Raw genomic sequence first — 25,437 nt, 5'->3', positions numbered from 1 at the left:
GAAAAAGTCCTCCTCAATTTCAATAACAAAGCACCTCCATCAATGAACTGGGCCTGTTTTCATGGAAGATACTTTCTCTAGGTCCTGAGGTCCTCTCTAGTAGAAAACCATCACACAGGCCTGAAGGAGTCCTGGACTGAAGGGCAGGTTGCAGGACCTCAGCCCTGCCTCTTGACCACATTGGGTCGATCACACAATCCCTCACTTGGCTTTCCTGTCCTCCACTTGGGACTGAAACCCATGATGTCTTTTTCTTGTAATCTCTCAGGCAACCTAGCCCATTGATGAAAGCTCATTAAATGCTTATTGACAGACTAAAGCCCTTACTCGAGAGGGACCTGCAGAGAAGCATCTTTTAGTTGGAGTAACATGATCGACATCTAATCATCAAGCTTTGCAATAGGGGTGACGCTGACACCCCAGACTCTCGCAACAGAATGACACCGCCCGTCCTCATCACATGCTCTGCTAGTGCAGGGAGTCCTCTGGCAGCCTCTGATGCTCTGTCAAGAGTCTCCTTTTGGACTCCAGGCCCTAGGCAGAAAGATCTCCATCCATAATACCTCTAGGATTAGATGTCGATACCCTTCTCCTTTTTAATTCCTGTAAGTGACTCTGTGAGCCCTGGGCTCACAGGCTGCCACTCGGGAGGTGGCTGGTTTCATTCTGCTGCTCTCTCACTATCATTTCTCTGCAGGATCATTTTTTTCTGAACCAACGGTCATCTTAATGAAGTGGAACAAAAGCAGTTCCTCTTCCCTAGGATCCAGATCAAGTTTCCAGAGAGAAAAAGCCAAGACAAAGGACATTTGGATATGTCTGTATCCATTTCCACTAAAAATCAACTTCTGATGAGGCTTAATGCAAGGGAGGAGACCCCCTGCACCACACCCATCCCACAGGGGTGGAGGCGGGACTCACCGCCTTATAATAGGACTTGCAGAGATCCAGCTCCACAAATCCTTCTTTTCTTCACTCTGACAACTGTTTCTGATATGTGTGAATTTGTGATCTAACTTTGGAAATTCTCATCTGAGTTCAAACTAATTTTAATATCTTATTACTTATGCACTAATAATAATGGTACCTTATCTGATATTCATCACTGTGTCTGTGCTGAGGTGTTGTTGAAGAAGATGTATACTATAATGACTGTGGTGGAGAATCTCTGGAAGACATTTCTATCTGTGTTACTATTAGAATAATTTTACTTTTCTGTAGCACTTGACTTTATCTTGGCTTTGCAAATTTGTAGTTGATCATACATTCTTTTCTGCGAAATACTCAAGCCTAATTTGTGTCTGAATGATAGCACAGGTACAGACTGTATGTTGTGAAAAGGTGAAAGTGTTAGTCACTCAGTTGTGTCCAACTCTTTGCAACCTCCTGGGCTACAGCCCACCAAGCTCCTGTGTCCATGGAATTCTCCAGGCAAGAATACTGGAGTGGGCTGCCATTCCCTTCTCCATGGGATCTTTCCAATCCATGGATTGAATCCAACTCTATTGCATTGCAGGCAGATTCTTTTACCATCTGAGCCACAAGGGAAGCCCATATGACCTTATCATATCTGGCACCATTTTCATTTAGTTCCTGTCTTACTTGGATTTTTCTATTTGATGTCTAAAAGGCAAAGTGGTATAGTGTGGAGAGTTGTCTTTGGAGTGGGACAGATGATGGTTTATATTCTGGCTTCATTTTTGCTGTGTGACCTTTTCGTTTCCTCTCTAGGCCTCCTTTTTCTTATATGGAAAATTATACTGAAAGTAGCACCTGTTCCTCTTTGAATGTTTTATGAGAACAGTACATATAAAGCAATGCAAACAAAGCATGTAGCTCAATGATTGACACGTTCTTGTTCAAGAAATAGAAGCCACCACAATTACAATGTATGTTTATGTTCCTCTTTCTTAAAAACTTTAGGCTGGCCCCAGTGCAAGCCTCTTTCCTCTGATTCCAAATCTAGTAAGCCTCTCACTACATCACACATCTTTGCTGTGATTCACATTTCCAAAATTCTTTAGTCTTCAGCAGCTCCATGAATCATAGTTTTAAAAAAATCCAAAATTCAGGGACACGGGAACCTTATTCAATGCCAATCATTTTCCCACTAAACTCTACACTGCGTCACAATCTCAAACCAGATGAGACAATCCTATCGGACTGTATTCCAGCTCAGCTACTGCTTTTTGTAGCCTTTGTTTCCCAAACCGAATCACCCTTGTTTCTTCTTTCCCAAACACCCTGCTTACCAACTCACCCCTACCTGCTCTCCTTTCAGGGACATCAACTGTACCCTCCCCTCTCCCTCACCCACTATATGTAATCCATCACTCGTCCTGGAAACTTTTACTTCCCAGCCTCTCAGTCCTCTCCCCTCATTCCAGAATTCTCCAGCAACCATCTGTGTGATCCACCCGCACTCTTGTTCACCTGCTCAGTCCGCCCTACCCTGCATTTCATAACCAAATGCAAGAGAAGGTGCTTTTCTTTTTTGACACTTAAAAAATGTAGCCTTAGTGGTTCTGTTAACCTACTTTTCTGAGAATAGATGCCGGTTCCCCCCCTCCCCGCCTTTTTTTTTCAGTTAAGAAGGGAAAAGCATACCTTGCCCTTGCCCACACAAAAGTACTCAGAGCTTCTCTATTAGCTTCACACTCCCCAATAATATTAATACAATGTCTCCCTTCCTATTTCTTTTTATTATTTTCATTTGTGTTTATTCTATCCTAATCGTCTTCCAGTGCTTTTTTTTTTAAATTTTTTAATTTTTACTTTATTTTACTTTACAATACTGTATTGGTTTTGCCATACATTGACATGAATCTGCCACGGGTATACATGAGTTCCCAAACATGAACCCTCCTCCCACCTCCCACTCCATATCATCTCTCTGGATCATCCCCGTGCACCAGCCCCAAGCATCCTGTATCCTGCGTTGAACATAGACTGGCAATTCGTTTCTTACATGATAGTATACATGTTTCAGTGCCATTCTCCCAAATCATCCCACCCTTGCCCTCTCCCTCAGAGTCCAAAAGTCCGCTCTACGCATCTGTGTCTCTTTTGCTGTCTCGCATACAGGGTCATCATTACCATCTTTTCTGAAGTGGCTGCCACTATTTCTGGCTCACTGACTAGTCTCATTAAAGACTTACATAGTAAGTTATGTCCTTAGTTTAGAATCTTAATTGCAATTCTGAGACAAGAGAAGATGATGACCTGGACATCTTGTGATATAAATTAAAATATGCCTTGGATCTATCATAAAACACATTCAGTAATGACTTTGACAACAGAACAATTTGATTGTAAGCTATTTAAGGCTTATCAGACATAGACAACAAATCTAATGGTTACCAAAGGGGAAAGGTAGCTAGGGCTAGGGATAAATTAGGAGGTTGAGATTCACAAATATAAACTACTATATATAAAATAGATAAGCAACAAGCACGAGGAACTCTACTCAGAATCTTGTAATAACCTATAGTGGAAAATAATCTGAAAAATCTGAATAATCTAAAAAAAATAAGTATATAAAATGGATCACTTTGTATACCTGAAACTAACAATACTGTAAACCACCTATGCTTCAACAACATAACCATTTTGTTTAAAAAAAAAAAAAAAGAGGTATATTTGCTTTCCAGGATTGCTGGTTTCTGCTGTGCAATGAAGTGAATCAGCTCTGTGTGCACATATATCCCCTCCGCTTGGACCTCCTCCCCACCTCATCCCTTCCCACGCATCGCAGGCATCACAGAGCACTGGGCTGAGCTTCCAGTACTGCTAGAGCAGGCTCCCACTAGCGAGCCTTTCACACATGGCAGTGTATGTGTGCCAGCTCCAGCCTCCCGAGTCTCCCTGCTCCTGCTTCCCTCCCATTTGCAGGTCTGTCCTCTGTCTCTATTCCTGTCCTGAAAATAGGTTCATCTGTACCATTTTTCTAGATTTTGCACATATGGGTTAATATACAATATTGATTTTTCTGACTTACTTCACTCTGTATGGCAGTCTCTAGGTCCATCCACACGTCTACAAGTAATTTAATGACTGAGTAATATTCCATTATGTATAGGTACCACATCTTTTTTGTTCATCTGTTGACAGATATTTGGAGAACAGTATGGAGGTTTCTTGCATTAAAAATAGATCTAGCATGCTGCCTGCCAAGTCGCTTCAGTTGCGTCCGACTCTGTGCGACCCCATCCCTGGGATTCTCCAGGCAAGAACACTGGAGTGGGTTGCCATTTCCTTCTCCAATGCAGAAAAGTGAAAGTGAAGTTGCTCAGTCGTAACCGACTCTTCACGACCCCATGGACTGCAGCCCACCAGGCTCCTCCGTCCATTGGATTTTCCAGGCAAAAGTACTGGAGTGGGGTGCCATTGCCTTCTCCGATCTAGCATATGACCCCAATTCCACTACTGGGCATATACCCTGAGAAAAACATAATTCAAAAAGACACATGTACCCCAAAACAATTGTTTTAGATGTTAGATTACAGCTACTAGCTTGAGAACTAGCCTTTTAGTTTTGTCACTGAGAGGCACTGGCCGTGATAAAGAGAGCAGTGGGTCTAGTGAGTTAGCCAGATCAAGAAAGAATCCTTATGGAAGTAGTGTGAATTGAAAATTGTATACCTTTTGTTGGTAACTCTGGTCCAATAATGGAAAATTAAGACTGAGGAGTGAGGAATGCGTAATCTGGTTTGACTGTCTACACTGTCTTACCAGATAATTGCTTGACACCTTCACTTTGCCCTAGTATTCAAAGTGTTAGTTGCTCAGTCATGTCTGACTCCTTGCAGCCATGTGGACTGTAGCCCACCAGGCTCCTCGGTCCATGGAATTTTCCAAGCAAGAATACTGGCGTGGGTTGCCATTCCCTTCTCCAGGGGATCTTCCCTACCCAGGGATTGAACCCAGGTCTCCTGCATTGCAGACAAGTTCTTTACCACCTGAGCCACCAGGGGATTTGCTTTTTGCTCTAGTGGACATCACCTAAGAGCAGTTTCTGGCTGACCTCCTGTGGTCTGTTTTTGTTCTCAGTGATCTGTGGACAGTCAGCTACACCACAATTAAGATTTCACACCATCTCTAGTAAATAGGAGGACTGTTGTGATGCTTGAATTTATGGAGGAGAGAAAGAAGAGTCAAGAATTAGTATTCAAGATTAACACCTTGCATGGCAAGTGGTTGCAGCAGACAATCCAGAGCATACAGAGAAACTACAAATTTAGAAATACTAGGATAGCTACTTAAATAGTATTTGCATACCTTGAGTTTGCGGTACTGGAAGGATGTTTAGGCAGAGGTATTCAATATATGTGGAAATATGTATAACGAGGCCTTCCCAGGTGGCATGAGTGGTAAAGAGCCCACCTGCCAATGCAAGAGATGCAGGTTTGATCCCTGGGTTAGGAAGATCCCCTGAAGGAGGAAATGGCACCCTACTCCAGTATTCTTGCCTGGAAAATTCCATGGGAAGAGGCACAGCAGATGTGAATATAGTAGTGTGAGAGAAAAACAAACAAAAAAAAATGCCTTGCTTATTCTGTTGTTACTTCCATGAGCACCCATTGCCATAGCAACACATTAAGCCTTCTTTCTTACATCTTCAGTCAACATACAGTGGCATAACCAGCATCAAGCATTGGAACTCACAGGAGGTATTAACAATAACATTGCATTTAACAAGACAACATAATAAACAGATCCACCTACTAAATTTACCTAGTGGAGCGTCTGTTTCCAGGAAGTGCAAAATGCCTTTTAGAGCCTGTTCTCATTTCTGTTTATCTCACCATGGGGAATGTACAATTCAAGAATCAGCTTCCTTTGCAGGAGACTGAATGATCATCTGCCCAATAAGTGGTGGAGGGAATCGGGATAACAAAGCCGGGCTCTTTGTTTTTCTCTCTCAGTCAAGCATCCTTCATCAATCCTCATTGCCTTTACTGAGGAATTAATTTATCTCCCCCACACTGGAATCCAAAGACAAGGGAAATCTCCTAGAGCTGTGTGTTCCAATATATAGTCAGGTGTGGCCTTTGAGTACCTGAAATGTGGCTGGCCCAATTTAGATACATTGCAAATACAAAGTATACACCAAATTCCAAGTATTTAGCACAGGAAAAAAATAAGATATCTCCTTAACAAGAGACTGCAGATTGTTGATTATGTTGATTGCAGATGAAAATAACATGTTGAGTATAATAGGTTTCCTCTTATTTTATAAATGTGCTTACTAGAAAATTTAGAATAGCATAGATAGCTCAAGTTTGTGGCTCACAATCTATTTCTATTGGGTAGCAGTGCTCTGGGGGCTGAAAGCAGTCACCTCCTTCTCCCTGAAAAGCTCCTCTTCTCACTCTCTCCTGCATGTTCCTTCTCCTCTCTGCTTCCTTGTTATTTATTTTATCTTTATTGCCATGTTTTCCCCCTTCTTTTTTCTCTTTCTCTCCTTGAGATTTGGAATAAAGAGAAAGGAGAAGGTGGTTAGAGAGAAAGAGAGGAAGAAAGAGGATGACGAAGCAGGAAGTGGACTGTGGTTCTGGGTCTTGATTCTGTATACAGATGTCCATCCTTCTTCAAAGTTGGCTCTAGAGAAGTGAAAAGGAGGCAACCATGATTTTCAGCAACTCCTCTTCTTAGTCTCAGAAGCAGACATCTTTAACCACCCTACTTCCCTGGTGGTGGTTTAGTCACCAAGTCGTGTCCTACCCTTGCGATCCCATGGACTGTAGCCCACCAGGCTCCTCTGCCCATGGGATTCTCCAGGCAAGAATACTGGAGTGGGCTGCCATTTCCTTCTCCCCAAACTTCCCCAAGAAGACCTAACAACGTTCCTTCTTTCCCTTACTTCACCCAGTTCTCTGTTTGTTAACCATCTGCCAGAACTCTGAAGGCGGAAGTATGTGCTGGGACTTGAGGGTAGAAACCTACACCACTGCTCAAGCACCCTCTTCACGCTCGCTTTCAGGCTTCGGAACCAAAGGCTCCCGTTCCGTTGCTGCTCCCACCTGCCCCCCTCAACCGCCTCAACCCGACTGTCACTTGCCCCCTGCTTCAGACCCATAACACCACCGCCTATATTTTTGTGTTGTCTAGGTACCCTGCTCTACCGCAGACATTGCAGTGCTGATCTCAAATGCACGTAGCATGTTATACTTGCACCAAGGAAACACTTTGAGAGAGGACGAGGTCTACATTTATGAAATGGGGAATGTGCAAAAGTATCCCTGATTAGGCTAGAAAATGAATGCTTCAGACTATAAATGCATTGCACTTTGTCAGAACCTGATTACGGTATTTATCACCTGTGTTGTTATTTGAACGATTTAAAGCTGTTTGACAATTACCATTTTTAAAAATACACATCTAGTGCTTTGCAACTTGTAGAGCAAATTTACATACATACTGTTCTCACAATTCTGTGAAATTGGTAATAAACTCTCCATTTGATAGATGAGAGTCTAAACTTCTGTGATTTCCCAAAGTTTTACAGAGAATAGTGGACAAAGTCTGCACTAGAACACAGATCTCTCTGGACTCCAAGGCTAGCCACATCTTTTCTCGGTTATATAGTAGAAATTTCAAATGAATCTTCTTGTGTGCGTTGGTTCTGACCCTGGGGTTTAGGCATTGAAACTGATAAAACGCTTCTCTTTACTCATCCCACAAGTCATGATGGGGCTGGTGGAGTCTCACCATTTGTGATGAGAGGTCACCAGACTTGATCCATATGGAACTAATACCTCTCGAAGGGTAATGGATTAAACAGTTTGGCTGCTGAACTATAAGCACAGAGTAAAAATTTGACTTGATAAACGCTACTGAAAATCTAGGCCAAATTCTCAAAACACAACAAGCAAAAAAGAAAAATGCTTACAATAAGCACAAACTTAACACAAACTGCAACCGCCATGGACAGAGGGGCCTAACAGGCTACAGTCCATGGGGTCACAGAGAGTCTGACACAACTGAGCAACTAACACACACATACACAAATATCTTTTTATATAATTTGATTCTCATACACATCATTTTATAAATATACACACAATGTAAAAATATCCATTTCTAGTGGCTTATTTAATAAGTACTTGAGAGTTAATAAGTACTTGAGAGTTAATAAGTACTTGGTAGTTATTTTTTCTTGCCTATCCCTGTATTTTCCCCCCACCTAACCCCCAGCAGATTTCAGTTCAGTTCAGTTCAGTCACTCAGTCGTGTCCGACTCTTTGCAACCCCATGAACTGCAGCACGCCAGGCCTCCCTGTTCATCACCATCTCCCGGAGTTCACTCAGACTCACGTCCATCGAGTCCGTGATGCCAGCCAGCCATCTCATCCTCAGTCGTCCCCTTCTCCTCCTGCCCCCAATCCCTCCCAGCATCAGAGTCTTTTCCAATGAGTCAACTCTCCTCATGAGGTGGCCAAAGTACTGGAGTTTCAGCTTCAGCATCATTCCTTCCAAAGAAATCCCAGGGTTGATCTCCTTCAGAATGGACTGGTTAGATCTCCTTGCAGTCCAAGGGACCCTCAAGAGTCTTCTCCAACACCACAGTTCAAAAGCATCAATTCTTCGGCGCTCAGCCTTCTTCACAGTCCAACTCTCACATCCATACATGACTACTGGAAAAACCATAGCCTTGACTAGACGGACCTTAGTTGGCAAAGTAATGTCTCTGCTTTTGAATATGCTGTCTAGATTGCTCATAACTTTTCTTCCAAGGAGTAAGCATCTTTTAATTTCATGGCTGCAGTCACCATCTGCAGTGATTTGGGAGCCCAAAAAAATCAAGTCTGACACTGTTTCCCCATCTATTTCCCATGAAGTGATGGGACCAGATGCCATGATCTTCATTTTCTGAATGTTGAGCTTTAAGCCAACTTTTTCGCTCTCCTCTTTCACCTTCATCAAGAGGTTTTTTAGCTCCTCTTCACTTTCTGCCATAAGGGTGGTGTCATCTGCATATCTGAGGTTATTGATATTTCTCCCGGCAACCTTGATTCCAGCAGATTTAGAAACAGGTATTCCGGTCCATAAGGAAACGCGAGCAGAGCCTGGCCAATCATCAGAGTTCCCCATTCACTCCTGAGGAAAGAAAGGAAAGTGAAATCTCTCAGTCGTGTCTGACTCTTTGCGACCCCATGGACTGTAGACTCCAGGCTTCTCTGTCCATGGAATTTTCCAGGCAAGCATACTGGAGTGGGTTGCCATTTCCTTCTCCAGGAGATCTTCCCAACCCAGGGATTGAACCCAGGTCTCCCGCACTGTAGGCGGACGCTTTACCGTCTGAGCCACCAGGGAAGTCCTGAGTATGCGGTAATCGGCCCAAGGGTGGTCATGTGATGAAAGACGATAAAGGTTTTCCCCTGTAACAAGTCGTTTAAAAATGAAGCTCAATTTATGTTGTATTTACTCAACCCTGAGGAGCCAGACCACATCTTCCCAGCACCCTGGAGAAGCCTTTCCACAGACTGAGGCTAAGCAGGGACAGGGTGACAGGAAGCTTCGTGGAGGAGAAAAGGAAAAGCCTGGTGATGTGAGTCCCCGTTCTCTGGTCTCTGGACCCTGCAGTAATTCCTTTGAGCCTGTGAAGTACCCCTAGAACAATCAAAGGTACATAGATCAGTAAATTGTATCCTTTCCTCAAGCCGTTTAGTCTGGGAAGATGAAAGAACCTACCCACTCTGGGAAGGAGGCTGTGGCAGGCACCCTCTCTAGTTGTAGATAAGGTGACACGAGGAGCATTTGGACTTTAGGAGGGAAGAGTGGAGGGACTCCAGCGTGACTTCAGATGTCAGGCCTCCTCTCTTCCTCTTGGTTGAGCCAGAGGAACTTTCTCTACCTTAGAAGGATATTTTCCTAAACCCAGAAGCTGGTGACCAGGAATAAGATGTGGTGTCAGGGAAAGGAAAAATGAGGGAAAATTTATAAGAGATGAAGGCAAGAACTGCTATGTAGAATTTAATTCAACAAATCCTCATTTTTTCTCGGCCTGAGGGATTCATTCGTAAATGACAATAGAAAAAGTTGCTGCCATCAAACCTATTAGATTTTATAGTATCAGATGCGATAAATTCTGTAAAGAAACTTTCTTGACTGTTAGTCAAGGAAGGTCTATCTAAGGAGGCTTTTAAATCGGCACCTGAAGGAAAGAAGAAGAAAGGTAAAATCTGGAGACAAAAGTATCCTCAGGAAAGGAAACAGCTAAGGCAGAGGTCATAAGAGGGGAGAAATTTGGTGTGTTTGAAGAACAAAAAGTGAGTTTGTATGACTAGAAGGCAATAACTTAGAGTACAGGATATTTTAACTTCACCATTGATGACTCTGGAGCTAGATACCTTAAAGAAGATGTCAACTTATTAATCAGCGGTAATATGAAATCTCTCCATACTTGAGAATCAACAGAAAAAATAAAATGTATAAGATCTGTAGAAACAAAACTGTAAAACACTCTTGTAAGAGAAAAAAATTATGGACAAATGAAGAGGCACAATGTGTGGGGAAGACTTTGTGTCAAAAGAGTGTAAGTTCTCCAGAGTTGATCTGTAGTTCTCATATGATTCCAATAAAAATACCAAGAGGATCTTGTTCTTGCACTAGACAAGGTGATTACAAATGCATGAAAAGATAAACAAGCAAAGAAAAAAGAGAGGGGAAAAAAAGGTAATGAACAAGGACCTACCGTGTAGCATAGTGAACTCTGTTTAGCATTCTGTAATAACTGAAATGGGAAAAGAATCTGAATGTAATTGAATCACTTTGCTGTACACCTGAAACTAACACCACATTGTGAATCAAGTATGCTCCAACAGAAAATAAAAATTTTAAGAAAAAGACTCTTAAAAATGAGAGTAGTCCTGTAAATTATTAAAACATAAGTCAAATAGGTATAGAAGTGTGATAAAAGTTCAAGAATAGATATTGATGAACTCACTAATACAAACAAATGGGAAAATTCATGTAATAAGAGTGGTATCTTAAATTAATGGGAAAAATAGTAAGAATGAAAAGGTACTGGGATAACTGGACTGCCATCTAGAAAAATATAAATTGGGTATAAACTAATACTCTATACAAGAATAAATTCCAGATGGATCAAATTCCAAATGATTTAAACATACATACAAGAAGGAAGCCCAAAAGTTACTAGGAAAAAGCCTGAGAATTATTTATAATCATGAGAAGTCTTTCTAATTAAAATATGATCTCTTGTAACTTTAAAATAATAGTCATACTTTTTCAATCTAATCTTTTCAACTCCTGCTAAAAACCACTAAAAGAAAAGAAAAAGGACAAACTGAGAAAATAAATTTGTAACCTTATTACAAAGGGCCCATTTGACCTAGTAAGACTGTCAATCAGCAAAGACCAGCAACCTATAGAAAACGGAATCATCTATTTACTGTTTCCCACTTCAGCATTTTAAAAATATTTAAATATTTTCAAAAGATTTAATAAAATTAAAAATTTAAAAATATAGATTATTCTCTCTACTGTTTGGGTATAATTCACTAAAGATTATTGCACATAAGTACTGACTTGTGTGAATGGATATTTTTGTAGAAACTGATAAATTGTCTGTTTCATAGCTGAGTTGACACAGTATGAAAATTCGTGCATGAACTAGTAAGATAGAACACTGATCCATGAATTGACAAAGCAAATCATAACCAGAGGTAGCTGTCGAAACTTAAACACATTACACAACCAGGGAAATTTTCCTTCTTCATCCTGAACAGTTAAATTGACGGAAATTTCAGGAAAAGTTTTAGATTTCAGTAATAGGAGCATAAAATTGGATATTTAGAAAAGCATATTTAGTTCTTAAGAGGCAAGTTGATCCCAGTTGACTTTAGGGTTATTGAAAAAGAAAGCACTAAACTAGATGTCAGATAACCTAGACTCAAAATCTATCTGGCGGGCCAATATGACATTTGGACACGAAATAATATAAGAGAAAGATCTGAATCTCACCAGTAACCCAAATATTTAGCATAGGTTCTGGCACGAAAATAACCAATTCTAGTTCCTCCATGTAGCTTTCTCATCCTGATCATAGTTTTCCTTATATGATTATCTCACCAAGATTGTAAGCAAACTGAAGTATGTATATTGGTTACCCACTTGATATTAGTTACCCACTTCACTCAACTGCATATATCAAGGAAAAAAGAAAAGATTACATGATTTAATCAAGGGGAAGTATTCTTTTCCTCTCACACTAAAAAATGTCCTGGGCTGGTATGACAGCTCTTTCACTGTCATCACAGATACAAAACTAACATCCCACTCACCATCCTAGTACAGCCTCTGTTCTCAAGGTTACTTCATGGTCCCAGGTAGCTGCCAGAGCTCCAGCTATCAAACCCAGTCTCCATGCCATATGAGTAAAAGAAGACAAACACCAAAGCGTATGTGTTGTATGTGTCGATTATCAATGTATTGCCTCTCAGCTCTAAATCTTCTTCCCCCTGTTTTGTGATACTGGTGCTTGGCCCTATAAATGCTCTCCTTTGCCTGTTCATTCAATATTAGGCTTGTCAATAAATGGTTCTGCAGATCTGTAGCAGGCAGAAGGAGCTTCCCTTCCTAGTTACAGGATACTGTTTTGGTTATGTATGGAAGCTGGCGGATTGGCATGGGGTGGCCTGGTAGTAGTAACATCAGTGGTCCTCACAGACCCACATAGGTCTGTGTCCTCCACCAGGGGCAAACCACTTGTCTGGGCAAGTTCTAGCCTATAGCTTCCAGCAAAGTTCTCAGCTACCAGCAGGCTGCCTGCTCCCCTGAGAGCTCAGCTCTCTCCAACCAGGTCTGAATTTCATGGGTGAGAGGAGAGCATTCTTTAAATTCCTGGTGTCTTTCTTAATCACCCCAAGTCCTAGAGGTAGTAGCTGACATCTATATTTACTACTTTGTAACCCTTAGCATCTTATTTTGCCCATCTTCGTGGTTAACTATCTTTTAATCGTTAATTCTTTATATTAATTTTTCCCTGTTCAAATTACTGGTGTGCTTTCTTTCTCCTGATGGGATCTTGCCTGATTGACTATGTGATTCCACTTATATAAACTCAAAAATCAGGCAAAACTAATCCACGGTGATAGTGGTTACCTCTGGGAAGATTACTGACTAGGATGGTCATAAGGGAACTTTCTAGGGTGCTGGAAATACTTTATATTTTAATCTGGGTAAAGGTTTCATGAGTGTATGTACATGGAAAAATCAAATAACCTATATGATTAAGATTTGTACACCATCTATATAAATTACTCCTCAATATGGGGGCAAAAACCTATGTTGCAAGCTAGAAGAGGAGTTAAAGAAATGGATTTAAAACAAAACTCTTTACAGAGGAACTGAGCCCTCTTTGAGCAGTTTCCCAGTAGTATTACACTGCCGGTATCTGAATACGATGGGCCTGAACAAAACCAGATGGCCATAACTAGCTGCAGAGACAGTAAGTGACAGCATGCGTTGCTCAATATCAGAGTTCTGTTAGGTAAGGAAGAAGGAAAGAATGATGCTGGTGTAAGCAACTAGTAGTCTCTGCCACAACAGATACCATATTGAATTTGCTAAATTTAATTGATAAATTTACATGATAGCCATGGGATTAAGCCTTGGGGAGTGTATGTAAATAAGTGAATAAATAAATACATGGAAGCATGATTTAGCATTTTTTATATCACAACATCCTCCCCTTCCATTACAGTTGGGCATCATTATAAACTAAACCGGCAAGGCCCTGTTATCATGGAGCTTACATTCTCGCACTTGGCACTCAGCTGACTCAAAAACAAAAAAAGTTTGTTGAATAAATGAATAATAAGGGAATGGATGAATGAATGGATAATACTTGTTTCAACAGGAATAAAATTACCTAGGGAACTGCCACTACAGCCATCATCTTGAAAAGTGCATCTGCCTCACTGGGAAGAAGTGAGTTATCCTTGAAAGTCTGGTAGACCTGATACATCATATAAGAAAAGTTTTAGAAAACTATAAATCACCCCAAAGGGGTGACTTCCGGGGGGAGGCCAGAGCTGCAGTCCCTCTCCTGGGAGAAGAGAGCCGTGTGTCACCTCTCCCAGAACCCAGCTGGAATTTGAGGTCTCCCAGACATACGGCTTTAAATATAATGACTACAGAAGGGCACCAACTAAAATGCACAGGGACCAAATTCCAGGAAAAGGCATGCTACCCCTGAGAGATAAGGAAGCTTTTATAAATCAAGGCTTGTCAGGGAACAGTGTGCCTTGGACGAGATCTGCAGGCCTCATCCAAGTATAGAGGTGGCAGGCTCTGTGCCTCTTGCTGGGCCTCCTGAGACCCTTTTGGGGGCTCTTATCATGGAGCAGCACGCATACACAAAGTTCCTTTAATTTGGAGAGCTGAATTGGACAAGACCCACGGCCTGCCTTACGAGTGAGACATGAAGACTTTCCCAAGGGGTGGATATCACTAGAGAGGGCAGAGTAGGGGAAGAATTTTGAAGGACGAATGTTCACAAGATGATGGGGAAAGAAGAAAGAAGCGGCCAGAGTCGCAGTTGTTTCCAGTGCCAGCAGGACATAATTCAAGAGAAAAGCCTGGGCAATAGATTTATCAAAGGGCATTAGAATGGGAATACATAGACACTGGCTACCATGATCTTTTTACAGTGGTAATGAAGTCCTGTACTGGGACCAGTGTTTCTAAATCAAAGAGTTAAATGAAAAAAAAAAAAAAAAACAGATGAAGAGAACAGGGCTGTTGTTTCCTTGTCGTGTAACCATGAGCAGTGACCTCTCCAAACCCAAATTTTGTTGACCATGAAATGGAGGATTACAATACATAGCATGCATGGCCACCAAAATAAGAACATTCCTTGGAGGATGATTAACCTTTATCTGCCAGAGAGGTCCTCATCCTTAAAAGAACATTTCCATGAATCATAAATTATAAATTATGTTGCCATTTCCCATCTGGAAATCAGAAGTTTTCACAGGCAGTAGCTTTTAACAGGTGCCCTGCATATAATTTTTGTTCAAGCCAGACCTTCTGTACATTTAGTCAATTCATTTTGTAATGAGATGGAAATATTTGTATAATAATGCCCAACTGTAATAGAGGGTTTTGTAATAGAATGCTGTAGTATAAAGAATCCTGAACCATACTTCTATGCATTTATTTATTCACTTATTTACATGTACTCTGACCCATTCTAAAAAAAAAAATTTGAGGTGATTTACAGCAGAAACACAATAAAATGATAAAATATAAATTAAAAATAAAAAAAATACTGTACCAAGGCAAAGATAAATTAGAAGAGTGGGTCATGACATAAGGAAAATAAAACAAAGAGATGTATTCTGTAAGGGGTTACACAGATGCTATAATTTTTTTTTTCTGAACGTGTTTGAGTTTTTCTGAAACAAATACAAAGAAACAGAAGGACAGTTACATCATTCTCCTTATTATCTGAAGGGAAAAAATAAAAACCATACTATTTCCTCAGAAGGACAAGGAATTCAATGATCTGAATTATAGAATGAGCTATATCTTGGGTAAGCCATCGAACATTTGTGGGTATCCCTGAGTCTTTATAAAATGAGAAACTGGAGAGCTTGACTGGGTGACTGAGTTCTAGCTAATGTAAGAGGAAGTGATACTTGTCCCTTCCAGATCAAACCTTCCTTGGGTGACCTTGTTTGTCCTCCCCTCAGCAGGCTGCAAGTTAATCCTCAGAGATTCCCAGGTTGGGTTCTGCAGTAAACAGACTCTGAGCGGATTGCTTAATAGGAAAAGCCTAGGGAAAAATAGCTGTGGAAGGAAAGGCAAAAGCAGGATCGGGCAGAGGGCAAGTCAAGCTAGGAAACAGACCTGATGGCAGCTTTGGCTGACCCCGCGGGATCTTAGAAGCGAAAGCAGCCCCATCTGGTGGTCAGCTCCTGTTGAGCTGAAGTGGCTAATATACCTACTGCCATCAAGCCTGGAATGTGGACTACTCTGGAAGGTGACCCTGGGTAAGATCACTGGACATCTGAAGACAACTCCTCCTTTGAAGGGGGTCTGACTGGTGCGTCTTCACATCTACATTCACAGGGTGACCTTCAAGTCACAAACTAAACATGCCTGAGTCCAGCAGGATGTCCCTGCTCTCCACTCTGTTACACTGAACAGTTTTACTGTTCAGGTATATCTGTTACAACAGCTAGTATTGTGTTACTTCAAACACACATGCCCGTGCACACACACAATCTGTAGACATGCCAAACACTTGAATAAAAGAACCAAGTTAAGTATACAGTGCCTCTGGACTAGAATGGATATTCCTACTTCTTTAAATTGAGAGTTAATGTAGAGTCTGAACAGAACTGTGAAGTTGGCAGAATTTGTCTTCATGGCCTCAGCTTTTGTTCTGTGACCGTCCCATCCGCCTACACCCACTACAAGCCACTCTCCAACTTACTTCAATAAACCAAATTTGTACCTTCATGTTCCTTACACTTGCTGCTTTTGAAAAATCTCCTTTTATTATATCCATATACTCAGCACTACTTCTAATAAAAGTTACAGTGAGCATTTTTCCCCCTGAGGAAAATGCATTCTTAGACCCAGAAATAAAGAGATATAACCACTATATATGTAATTTCACACATACACCATGGGACAGAAGGAAAATTTGGGGATATTAGGAACCCAACCAAACTACCAGGAGGGAATATAGCTGTTTTTTAAGATCAGCTCTCTCTATTAATACATGGCTCCAAGGATGAGTCCTATATGGCCTTAGGTTATACCAGACTAGAAATTAAAAGGTGATCAGGAGACTTGGTTCAATCCCTAGGTCAGGGAGATCCCCTGGAGAGGGAAATGGCAACACACTCCAGTATTCTTGCCTGGAGAATTCCAGGGACAGAGGACTCTGGTGGGCTGCAATCCATGAGGTCACAAAGAGTTGGACACAACTGAGTGACTAACACACAACTTATCATACTTATCCACTTTTATCTCAGAGGAAACTTGTAATAATTCTCAAATAATCTTCCCATAGTCTTCTGTTTTGATCCCTCATCTCTATGTCCACTGTCCAAGAACCGTTGAGAAGCAAGTCTTACCTCTGCAGCGAGTCACGCCAAGGAGGAGGCTGCATTCATCGCAGGGTTGCTGTTGCCTGAGCTGCCTGGAGCTGTCAGTGTGGAGTACACGAGCAGCCTGTTCTCTAGGTTGGAGCCGCTGTTCCAGACGGAAGGATGGAGAAAGCTCCTCCCACTGCCTGGGTCAGAGTCTCAGGTCAACTGGGGTATTTTAACTTCATATCCAGAAGAATTCCCTGTGAAAAAAAAGAGCACCTCATGAGAAGCCACACGGATTTAGGGTATATCCCCTCTCTCAATGGATCGGTTCAGTCCAGTCACTCAGTCGTGTCCGACTCTTCGCGACCCCATGGACTGCAGCATGCCAGGCCTCCCTGTCCATCACCAACTCCCGGAGCTTACTCAAACTCACGTCCGTGGAGTCAGTGATGCCATACTACAACCATCTCATCCTCAGTCGTCCCCTTTTCCTCCTGTCTTCAATCTTTCCCAGCATCAGGGTCTTTTCAAGTGACTCAGCTCTTCACATCAGATGGCCCAAGTATTGAAGTTTCAGCTTCAGCATTAGTCCTTCCAATGAATATTTAGGACTGATCTCTAGGTTGGAGTGGTTGGATCTCCTTGCAGTTCCAAGGGACTCTCAAGAGTCTTCTCCAACACCACAGTTCAAAAGCATCAATTCTTTGGTGCTCAGCTTTCTTTATAGTCCAACTCTCACATCCATACATGACTACTGGAGAAACCACACAACAGTTTTCAATTCTTAGAATTAGGTCGGCCGGGCTGGCCTGTACTGGGCCATGACAGGGAACAACTCTCTGGGAGAGACGCCAGGCTATCTTCTTCAACTAATTTTGTCAGTACAGAATGAAGTTTCTCATTGTCATCTCACTAAAAACCTTCATTCAAATTGATTCCTGGCAACCATCCTACTAGATCATGGCCAAACACATCTAAATCCCAGGTTAGAGTTCAGCTGGGACTCCCACTACTTAGACAAAGTAAATTTTCAAAACAGAGTGGGAATAATAATAATATAAATATATTAACAGCTAACATTTATTGAGGGCTAACTAACATTGTACCAAACAGCTAACTATGTACCAAACACTGTGCTAAGTGCTTCTCCAGCAATTTTCTGATTTAACTACTGTCAAAACATGCAAAAGATATTATTCTTTTTCACCATAAAAAAGCAAACTGAGGTACAGAGAGTTAAGTATTATGTTTAAATTTATAAATCTAGGGATTTGCTGAGCCCAGATACAAACCTTAAACTTTAAGTTTACAACCACTGTTCTCTGCAGAAAGGCACAAGCTATTGGCCTTCAAGTCAGCATGCCCTGTTTACAGAATGTGAGCACTCATTTCATAAAGTGTGATCAGATAAAATGTGTACAGCTTGGTTAACCCTTCAGGTTTTGTACTATGTTAAACAGATATGAAAAAATAAGACTCCATGAAGCCTAAGTAATCAGGAATTCTACCAAGGGCAGAACATCCTTCTGGGAAGTTTGATGTGTGATTAAAGTCACCAGTATTCACCCTCTGTTGTTTCATAGAATCTGAACATCATTTAGGCTCAAAGTCTTTTGACTCTCCAGGAGACCCTAATACAAAGGATGGGTAACCAAGTAAAGAAAAAAATTGTTTCTGAAGAGACAAGGGGATAGGAAGACAGTAGGGAGGGATTGGGTAATCAAGAGGGGGATTGTCCAAGATAAACTCCATTGTCTAGCTCAGGCCAAGCCCTGTTCCTGGATATGTACCAGGCCTCTCATGAGTACTCACGTATTTGTAGCTTACTGGTTTCCCTAGCTGCTGTCAATTCCCAAACTGTGTGACATCTGTTCTTGATCCCTCCTCCTCCTTCATGCTATCTTGCTATTCCCTCCCTACAACACCCTTAATATTGCAATATTGGTCAGTTTTTGCTGTCACAATAATAACCCTCAAAATCAATGACTTACACAACAAGTATGTATTTCTTGCTCACATGACATAAGGGATGCATGTGGGTTATGGTTTGACTGGGCTCCATGTGTCTCCTTATTTGGGGATCCATGACTATTAGCTATTAGTACCATCTGGCCCACGTTGTTTTCATGGTGGAGGACAGAAACAGAAGAAACAGAGCTATTCCACGCATAATTAAAGCTTTTGCTCAATGTCCTATTTGTCATGCTGGCTAACAATCCATCAGCTTAAGCCAGGGACTATATATACCTCATTTAGTGTAGTGGCAGTGGTGGGAGGCATGGCAAAGGTGGGGAGGGAATGAATACTTTTGAATAAATAATCAGATCTACACTAATAGAGTCTCCTCCAATTTCTCTCACCATGTCTATACAGTCACAGTTCTCTGTCTCACCCTCTCAAAATGCTGAGTGCTCTAGACCAGGAGTCCCCAGCCTCAGGATCTAATGCCTGATGAGCTGAGGTGGAGCTGATGTAACAAAGTACCCAATAAATGCAATGGGTCTGAATCATCCTGAAGCCATCCCTCCACTGCCCGCTCCCAGTGCACCGAAAAACAGTCTTCCATGAAACTGGTTCCTGGTGCCAAAAAGGTTAGGGACCTTTGCTGTAAGCTCCTGTCCTTACTGCTTTTTCATTTTCCCTCTACATGTTGTCTGAGGGCCAGCCTGTCCAGCTACCAATAGCCTCACCACTGTATTTTCAGCACCACTTGTCTCCTTGATCTCAGACACATATTTTCTGTATATATTGTATGAAAGTGAAAGTGAAGTCACTTAGTCGTGTCTGACTCTTTGCGACCCCATGGACTGTAGCCCACCAGGCTCTTCCATCCATGGAATTTTCTAGGCAAGAGTACTGGAGTGGGTTGCCATTTCCTTCTCCAGAATATATTGTATACCTCTACCTAAATATCCTTCCAGTCCCACAAACTCAAGATATGCAAATATGATTTGATTATCTATCCTGATATTCCCTACATTTCTGTTTTCCCTGATGCTCTGAATTGTCTGCTGCAACCACTTGCCCGGCTAGATGTCAATCTTGAATACAAATTCTTGATTCTTCTTTCTCTTCTCCATAAATTCAGGCATCACTGCAGCCTCCTATCAGTCTGTCCCACTCCTTGTCTCACCTGTGTTGGTCCATGCCCTTATTATCCTGTCAGCAGTGAAGCACTGTAATAGGCTTCCAGCCAACCTCCCTTTCTCCAGCTTCTCTCAATTTCAATTCTTCCTCCTTGGATCTATTGGAGTGATCGTCCTAAAGCATAAAATAATTATGATCTTTCCCAGGTGATGGCTATTCAGTAGCTCTCCACCAATTCAAACTATTGGAACCATAGCATTCCATGGAGGAAGTTTATGGACCAATAAGGGGAGAAAGAGTAGGAATTTGTTCATTTCTTTCTCTTAAGTTATCCACAGAAGTTCTATTTTATAGGTAGATACCCTACACTATTGAATAAAGGATTCCTGAAATATTGAACCGATGGACAAGCAAAGCACTTTGACAATCCCTCACCTGTAAAAATTAAGCAAGTTTCTTAAAGTTGTACACTACATAGTAAGACTTCAGTCTTCTTTTCTAACTATTTCCTGCCACTTGTATCCCCCAAAGCATACCTCATTTATATTCTTTCTACCAGGACACCAGCCACACTGAAATATTCAATATTACTCTCTTGACCAGGAGTATTATCTCCTTTTCTTCAATTCTACCAAGACAACTTCTTTTCTCTAACCTCAAACAGAGCCTGGGAATCTGACTAGGTAGAATCCAAGCGCTTGCTTGGATCTAGACTGTGTAGACATCTAGACATCTAGACTGTGCAGAGTCCATTGTCTGTGTTACTTTGTTTTTGTTCTAAGTCACTCAGTCGTGTCCGACTCTTTGCAGCCCCTTGGACTATACAGTCCATGGAATTCTCCAGGCCAGAATACTGGAGTGGGTAGCCTTTTCCTTCTCCAGGGGATCTTCCCAACCTAGGGATCAAACCCAGGTCTCCCACATTGGAGGCAGGCAGATACTTTACCAGCTGAGCCACAAGGGAAGCCCAAGAATACTGGAGTGGATAGCCTTTTCCTTCTCCAGGGGATTCCATCTCGACCCAGGAATCAAACCGGGTCTCCTGCATTGCAGGCAGACTCTTTACCAACTGAGCTATGAGGGAACTGTCTATGTTACTTTATGAAAGCAGTATTGTCATGGCGTGGGTGTGGAGGAAGCAGTAACAGAAGCCAGGAGACTCCTTGGGCAAAAGCTGGGTGGCTGTTTTGACTAGGTTCATGGGCCAAACCAAGTCTCATGAGGGAAGAATATGACTAATATAACAAGATAACTGCTTTCTGGGCTCCAGAGAGAGAGAGAGCGAGAGCGAGAGCGAGCGAGCAAGCTACTGGCCAATACTTGTAAGTCCTGCTTAGAAAGAAAACTAAGATACTCAGGAGCTAGGTTGGAAGAAGGCAGATTGCTCTTTCTCCAGAGAGCTGCTAACTTGGGTTTCCAGTGATGTAGCAGCCACTTACATTATTCTCCATGACACTCAACATCCCCTGAGAAAAGAGGGTTTTCCAGAACCCTGGAATAGAACAGAGGTGCCAGTAGAAGAGATTTGCTTATTCACCAAGAAACAAAGTCTTAAGTGAAAGAATTGGACTTTAATTATAGACTCTCAGGCATCATGGACGATACGGAGGGTTGTCCTCAGGATTCTAACTTCCTGAAATCCTGCCATAAATTCTGCTTCTAAGTTCTAAACTCTCCCCCACCTCAACCCCCATCCCGAGAAAGAGAGAGAACAATGATGCTGGCCACTGAAATCACTCTGCTAGTGGATGTTCTAAAAAAAGCAAGTTGACAGAGGCCATAAATCCTCCAGTTTGTTTCCAATTCAAGCAACAAGTTTTAATAAAGCCAAATTTGTATATCATCCCCAGCATCAAATGAATAGATTAAATGCTACAAGTAGAATTCAAACTATCAAAAAAAAAAAAAACCTATAAAACTGGCTGAGCCTTTGTATGAAATGAATTAGAAATTCATTTCAACACAATGTACATACCATTCTTGCTCTGGGCTGACACTGCTAATCTGTAGAATTTCTTCTTCAGACATAGGATACAAAGGCAGAAAAAAGAAATTAAAAAAAGAAGCCTAGACCTTAACATCTTAACATCCTCAGTACTCTGTAAGGCTTCACTTAGGAAACCTGGCAAGACACTATTGATTTTCCCAGAAACAAGCAAGGATCAGCTAATTCCTTGAGGCAGTTAGTGGCTTTGTTATTTAACATTTCTCATGGGCTTTTCATGCATTTGTTATTACAGATTCCTTCCCAGTGGCAGAGCACTGGATCAAGTTCAAAACACAGAAGAGCGGTGGAGACATTAGCATGGGCTGAAAACCTGTGTATATATGTCTGGACTGGTTTGTGTGAATGAGGTAGGGATATTATCATTCTGATTCCTGTCTTCATTGTCTGCTCTAAGTGGACCTCCTGAGCTCTGAGTAATCATTCGAGTGGAGACGAATACCACAAATCTGCCATAAATGAAGCAGTTACTAAGAAAACCATACTGCAGATAAACAGAACAGACTTGTAGTTGCAAGTGGGATTAGATTAGGAATTTGGAACTATCAGATGCAAACTATTAATATTATATATAGAATGAATAAACAATAAGGTCCTATTGTATAGCATAGGGAACTATATTCAGTATCCTATAAGAAATCATAATGGAAAAATATAAAAAGGCATATATATGTGTAACTGAGTCACTTTGCTATACAGCAGAAACTAACACATTATTATAAATCAACTATACTTCAATACAGTAAATTTAAAAAAGAAAAGTGTGCTAGCTTCTTTCACACATGATTTTATAAATGCTTTACAATTATCTTGAGGGGCAGGTATTATTTATTATTCCAAATTTTCAGATGCATAAAGTCTAGATTAACTTGTCCAAGGCTTCACAGCTTTATAGAGTGGACCTCAATTAAAATTTAGGTTTTTAAGTCCATACCTTTTCATGGGAACTAGAATTATCCTCATTGTAAACAGCATACACCCTGCCAGGCTCTTCTGAATATATCTGATTTCCATAAAACCCCACTCACAAGAGCTCCTTAAAGTATGTATTTTTATTTATTTGCTTATACTGTGAAATTTTGCCAGAAATCTACGCAAAGAGAGAAAAACAGGGACTCAGAATATTGTGCTGTGTGCTCAGTTATGTCTGACCCTTTGTGACCCCATGGACTGTAGGCCACCAGACTCTTCTCTCCATGGGATTTCTCAGGCAAGAATACTGGAACAGGTTACCATTTCCTTTTTAAAGGAATTTTCCTTACCTGGGAATCGAATCCACAGCTCCCATATCTCCTGCAATGGCAGGTGGATTCTTTACCACTGAGCCGCCTGGGAGGCCCAAACAGAATATTGTTCTGTACAAATGGCAGGGACATGCAGTATTCCTGAACCTCTGCCAAGCTGTCACTAAACATCGCAAGATTTCCTAGTCAGATTGATCAACTTTCCAGATACTCAGAAATTCAACTGAATAGAAACCTGAATATTTCATTCTGTAAAAGCACTAAAGCAGATGAATGAAACGGGGATAACAGAGTTCGGGATTGGCAAGCATCAGGATATAACTGCTCAGCGCTTGGAATCAATGGACTCTTGGTGTTGTAAGAGGGTCCCTTCTGAGAGCTATGACGTAAGCCATTAAGTGACCTAAGAGAAGGGGTCTAGACATTCTGCCAGCTTTCACATTGCTGAAGCAGGACCTCTGAGCTACTTTTCAGCAAAAGAATGTTTGCAGTAGAGCTCACACCAATTGCCAACTGTTCAGCAAAAGTTTCCTGGGTCTTTCTCATAGGAAGTAGACAACATCATCTCCTGAGAAAACAGCAGGAGACACATCGTGATGTGGCAAACCACTCTGATGACTCAGTAGCTTTTTATCCTTTTCCCCAGCCGAGTAGTTCAAAGGACTGCTTGCTATTATTCTTAGCTGCTGGGATGTAGCTTCCTGCTCTGTGTTTTCATCACAGGTGGTGATTGCTGAGAAGAAAAGTTGTTAAAAAAAATAATAACTTGTCACAAGCTACTGCATGACTCAAGCATAGATAGTTCTAAGTGAAGTTCTGGAAACAGAAAACCTTCCCTTAGGAAAAGCATTTAGCCTCAGATTTGCAAAGACAGGGACGAGGGAGCCTGGTGGGCTGCCGTCTATGGGGTCACACAGAGTCGGACACGACTGAAGTGACTTAGCAGCAGCAGCAGCCCAGTATTAGCTGAATGTCTGGAATGGGCAAATTTAATTCAGATGACTGTTGTATCTACTACTGTGGGCAAGAATCCCTTAGAAGAAATGGAGTAGCCCTCACAGTCAACAAAAGAATCCAAAATGCAGTACTTGGGTGCAGTCCCAAAGATGACAGAATGATCTCTATTCGTTTCCAAAGCAAAGTATTCAATATCACAGTAATTCTAGTCTATGCTCCAAGCACTAATGCCAAAGAAGCTGAACAGTTCTGTGACGACCTACAAATTCTTCTAGAACTAATTCCCAAAAAAGATGTCCTCTTCATCATAGGGGACTGAAATGCAAAAGTAGGTAGTCAAGAGATGCCTGGAGTAACAGGCAAGTTTGGCCTTGGAATGCAAAATGAAGCAGGACAAAGGCTAACAGAGTTTTGCCAAGAGAACACACTAGTCATTGCAAATACTCTCTTCCAACAACACAAGAGATGACTCTACACATGGACATCACCAGATGGTCAATACCGAAATCAGATTGATTATATTCTTTGCAGTCAGAGAAGGAGAAGCTCTATACAGTCAGCAAAAACAAGACCAGGAGCTGACTGTGGCACAGATCATGAACTCCTTATTGCCAAATTCAGACTTAAATTGAAGAAAGTAGGGAAAACCACTAGACCATTCAGGTATGACCTAAATAAAATCCCTTACGATTATACAGTGAAAGTAACAAATAGATTTCAAGGGTTTAGATCTGATAGATCAAGTGCCTGAAGAACTATAGATGAAGGTTCATGACATTGTAGAGGAGGTGGTGATCAAAACTATCCCCAATAAGAAATGCAAAAAGTCAAAATAGTTGTCTGAGGAAGCCTTAAAAATAGCTGAGAAAAGACGAGAAGTGAAAGGCAAAGGAGAAAAAGAAAGATATATCCATCTGAATGCAGAGTTCCAAAGAATAGCAAGGAGAGGCAAGCAAGCCTTCCTCAGTGATCAAGGCAAAGAAATAGAGGAAAAGAACAGAATGGGAAAGACTAGAGATCTCTTCAAGAAATTTAGAGATACCAAGGGAACACTTCATGTGAAAATGGG

At 41.4% G+C, this 25,437-nt stretch overlaps 2 long non-coding RNA genes across 3 annotated transcripts in view; one reads left to right on the top strand and one right to left on the bottom strand.

The window, feature by feature from the left end:
- The window catches only part of LOC138446480 (uncharacterized), a 301,137-nt gene that overhangs the window by 256,866 nt on the left and 18,834 nt on the right, over positions 1-25,437 (top strand). For both annotated transcript variants that reach the window (XR_011259352.1, XR_011259353.1), the window contains exon 2: positions 22,403-22,517. This is a non-coding gene — a long non-coding RNA (uncharacterized lncRNA). The remainder of the gene's footprint in view (positions 1-22,402; positions 22,518-25,437) is intronic.
- LOC138446483 (uncharacterized) overlaps positions 8,003-25,437 on the bottom strand; it is a 167,670-nt gene continuing 150,235 nt past the window's right edge. The window contains exons 2-3 of the long non-coding RNA XR_011259355.1: positions 17,118-17,332; positions 8,003-9,099 (exon numbers count right to left, since the gene is read on the bottom strand). This is a non-coding gene — a long non-coding RNA (uncharacterized lncRNA). The remainder of the gene's footprint in view (positions 9,100-17,117; positions 17,333-25,437) is intronic.

The sequence above is a fragment of the Ovis canadensis genome, chromosome 10 (assembly GCF_042477335.2).
Source record: "Ovis canadensis isolate MfBH-ARS-UI-01 breed Bighorn chromosome 10, ARS-UI_OviCan_v2, whole genome shotgun sequence".
Lineage (NCBI taxonomy): Eukaryota > Metazoa > Chordata > Mammalia > Artiodactyla > Bovidae > Ovis > Ovis canadensis.
This window is presented reverse-complemented; position numbering and strand designations above follow the sequence as displayed.